Below are 4392 nucleotides of genomic sequence, written 5' to 3'. Positions count from 1 at the left end.
ATTATGATAAAAGCTTCAGCAATTATTGCAACAAAAAACTTTTATATATCCCTAATAGAGTTTCAAAAACTAGTTTAAGCACTCTATTGTGTGAAATATGCTATCCAGATGTGTGTTTAAACTGAGAGAGGTTTCGTAATGCATCTGAAGGGCTCATATTTATTATAGATTAATGAAGAATGTTCCGTGTAGCCTTTAAATTTTTCAAAATGCTCATGTTCTTGGTGCGTTTCACATTCTTTTGCTTTTTCCCTGAGCGATAAATTAGTCTGATTTCTGACCCAAAAGCAGCTTGTATGAATAACTTCAGCATACCGCACAGGGAGAACGACATTTGTGTTGTTTTTACTGGCTAAAACACAGAAACTCTGCATGCGCGTTTGTTTTGCTTGTGATGCAATTAAAGAAAAGGACTTTGGTTAAAAAATAACACTCGAGTTTGTTCTTAAATCCTTCCTCCCCGAAGGACAAAACAAAGCCTTAACATGGCAAACACAAGTGGCATAGCAAAGGCAACAGGATTGTTGTCCTCATCAGTGGTGCGAAAGCAAGTTGGGGCCAATTATGAGCTGTGCCACTTTTTTTGTAAATGCATCCAAAGAGCTGAATTGACGTCAAAACTTGTTGGTTTAAGATTGTTGTGCCTTTAAAAAAAAAAAAAAAAAAAAAAAAAAAGAGTAGTAGCCAACCAAGCAACCCACCTTCCTACACTCAAAAAAATGAATTATGGCTTTAGTTGGTCCAAAGAATGTTACTATGTTTAAATTAAACAATTCGCTTATGTTTTTGTATTAAAAATAAAAGCGTTGTGTTGGAAAAAATTAGAAAAAGTAAGTTTTCACATTTAAACAGCTCGCTTATGTAACATGAATGAAAGGGAGTTGTGTTGCTTCTGCAGTACTGCATTTTGGTCAATAGGTGGAGTAATATCTGCACATGCGCAGTTTCAAAACAACACAGGAAGTAAGAAGATTCAAACCACAACGATCACTCTCAGCTCGGCGCCATATTATGGGAATCAAAAGATGAAGATTACAGTACAAATTGAGAATGTGCACAAAGCTTTCCCCAATGTGGACACACAGGTAAAAATTTTTTTTTTACTTTTTATGTATTTATACTGAGGCTGTGACAACATTTGAATCATAAATGTACTCCCTTGTAATACTATGTTGTGTTTGTGTGTAGTATTGCTATGAAATTGCCAAGTTCCCTGTGTCTTTTCCACATTATAGACAGATAAATGTATAGTTTGTTTTGCATTCCTGTGAAATTTTATACTTTGTGTATATTAACTCCCCCAAAATAAAGTTGCAAACGTTGGTAGTAAGGAATAGTCATGTTAGAATAGTCTAAACTTTTCACTCATCATAGCACACGTGCTGCTGATAATGTGACAATAAAAGTGATTTGATTTTTTTATTTGATTTCATGGTCTTCATGGTCTTAAATGAGTGTCAAGCAGTTTGTCAAGTTTGAATGCCAGTTTTGATAACTTACATAATATTAATTAAAATGTGGTGTTAGCACAGTGTTATTTATTATCTAATTGTATTTAAGCCTGTTAACTTAAAAAAAAAAAAAAATATCTTGACAAGCATATGTGACACTTAAATAGGATGACATCTAGCATGATGACATATTTAATGTAAGCTTATTTGTTTGGTCATCTAACACGTTTAAATTTTTAAGTTTAGTAGTTTGCTATTTATATTATTTTATTTTATTATTTTAAATCTTTGCTCACTCACATCTATTTTCTCCCTCACAGGTTTACAGCTCAACCTCTAAAGTCCCACATCTGGCTGAGGAGACTGTGGATCATCCAGGTACTATGCCTTTAGATGCTTATACACATTAAAATGATGTACAGTAAAAATAACTAGTAATTTTAACTACTAATTATTTAGTAAATTACTAATTGTCATTTCATGTTATTTAGAACATCACCAGTGGAAAAAAAAGGTGTGAATGCATCCTCAAAGCCCCTAAGTGAGGGAGTACATGGTAAGCTATTTTATTTTATTTTTTTAAACATTTTGTATTTTCCTCTTAAACCAATTCCTCCTTTCACCTTTAATCTGTTGGTAAATTTTAATTTTTTACCTGACTTTCTTAGGATGCTGGGCATGATGAAGCGCAAACCTTGATGTGCAACACCACCTTATGAATCTAAAGTAGTTACATTAACATTTAGCAGACTCTTTTGTCTAATGTGACTTACAATTGAGGACACATTCAGCAAATCAACAGGAAGAGGCGATACACCCAAGATGTGCTAATTATACAAAAAATTTTAAGAATTAAGAATGCTTCTACATGTGGTTTTTCAAGCTCACACACCTGTGTGAAGCAGACTTCATGCACAATGTTTTGTTTTTTAGATATAGGGAGTGGTTGTAAGAAAGTGTCTGGTGCAAATGTGCATAAATGGTGCAAGTGTCAGAGAGATGAATGTGTGTAGCTATTGCATGTTCTGTCATGGTTGGTCTAATTTATGGTGTAGTGCTGATCGTGTTACTTTGCTTTAAAATGTTAATCTTTCTTTGAACAACTGAAGTGTTATCTGCTTTTTTCAGTGTAAAGAAGGTACAGCATAGTTTACAAAAGAAGACTTAATTTTTCTAAGTATATTTTTGATAAATCATTTGAAGGCAGAATATTATTTTTGAGTGTTTTTTGTAATATATGAAAAGTATTATTTTGAAAAGGGTATTTTATGATGTTTTTGTAAGCATATTTTTTAAATCATATATTGTTTTCAATTTATTTCATACTTGTATTACTATTATTTTAATAGTATTAATATTTTAACTTATTGTAATAAGTGAAGATACAGATAAAGACAGTATTTGGATTTTGATAATCATTTTATTGCTGGAAAATGTGTAAATCTGTAAAAATGCTATTGAATAAACTCAATGAAACAGAAACTGTTTTTTTATTGGGTTAAACAACAATATAAATTTTAGAATAATTGAACTTAAATAACTACATTGATTAAAGCTAAATTATAAATGTTACGTTGATTGAACTAAACAACATTACATTACCTTTATGTAACTAACTTAAGTTCACTAAAATTAATATTCTTTCTTAAAGGTAACTTAACTCGGTTACGTGGAACCAGTGGACAAAAAAAAGTTAATTAACGCCAACATATCATTTTTTTGAGTGTACCTATTGTGGCCCAATACTGCACAACACAACGTCATTTCAAGAAGCAAATACAGTCTCACAACACAACAATAAGATCACAACGCAACATTTCAGAAAGCAAACATTACGCTCACAAACACAATGGAAATCTCACAACCAGTGAAACACTGATTACATTTCCATTAAATTGTGAGATTAGTCTTTGATTTTTAAAATGTAATTGCATTGTGATCTTATTCTCGCTTTGTTGTGATTTTAATGTTGTTTTGTGAGATTAATGTTTAAAATGTAGCTGCATTGTGATCTTACTCTTGCTGCATTGTAATTAGGGCTTAATTTGTGCCGCGGCGCCTTTAAAATCTGATCTGGCACCTCAATTTACCAATCCCCCTCCTTAACCGCCCTCCTCTCCCGTCCGCTGTTCACTTTCAGTTTCTTCTGTGACTCCCCTACCCTCTTCACTTTCGTCTGCGACAACCAATCCCCCCACCCCCCGGCTCTCCACATTCGTGCACGACACCTCCACATCCTCGGGTAACATGTCGGATCCGTGACCCCGATCTGTTCCGGGACCTTGCAATTCACAAATTAAGCACTGATTGAACTCTCGTGGCTTTGTGATCCTAATGTCATTGTGTCGTAAGATAATGTTTCCTTTCTGAAAAGTAGTTGCGTTGTGATCTAAATCTTGTCGTGTATTGATCTTAATGTCGTGTTGAGATAAATGTTATGGCATTGTGATCTTAATCTTGCTGCGTTGTGATCTTAATATTGTCATGTGAGATTGATGTTTGCTTTTTGAAATCTCATTGTGTTGTGGTCTTAATGTTGTCGTGTTGTGAGATTAATGTTTGCTATTTGAAATGTACTTGCGTTGTGATCTAAATGTCATTGTGTTGTGAGAATAGTGCTTGCTTTCTGAAATCTCATTCTGCATTACTAGGCCAACGTACCTTCCTACCTAAACAAGCATGTAAGAAGAAATGGAGTGAAATTATGTATAATGAAGATGCATTTATAGACTAGATAAAAAGGTTGTTTTTTCTGTATTTATACTAGTCTGTCTCAAAAGCAAACCAGTGGCGCCCCCAGAAAATTTTCTTAGGGGTGGCCAAGCAAGACCACATCAAATCTTGGGGTGACACACAAAAAAATAATTAATTGTGTGCATATATATTGTGAAAAATGAGTAATGATATATATTTTTTTGTTTCTAATAAATGAAATAATGAA

The 4392-nt window shown here is 33.3% G+C and overlaps 1 long non-coding RNA gene across 1 annotated transcript; it reads left to right on the top strand.

The window, feature by feature from the left end:
• The first annotated feature begins 956 nt into the window (after positions 1-956).
• LOC141376512 (uncharacterized) lies at positions 957-4392 on the top strand. The gene is made up of 4 exons (XR_012386947.1): positions 957-1085; positions 1772-1829; positions 1943-2007; positions 2120-4392. It is a non-coding gene; the product is annotated as an uncharacterized lncRNA (long non-coding RNA).

This window comes from Danio rerio, chromosome 11, assembly GCF_049306965.1.
Source record: "Danio rerio strain Tuebingen ecotype United States chromosome 11, GRCz12tu, whole genome shotgun sequence".
Classification (NCBI taxonomy): domain Eukaryota; kingdom Metazoa; phylum Chordata; class Actinopteri; order Cypriniformes; family Danionidae; genus Danio; species Danio rerio.
Note: the sequence above shows the minus strand (reverse complement) of the source record. Positions and strands in the feature narration are given on the sequence as shown.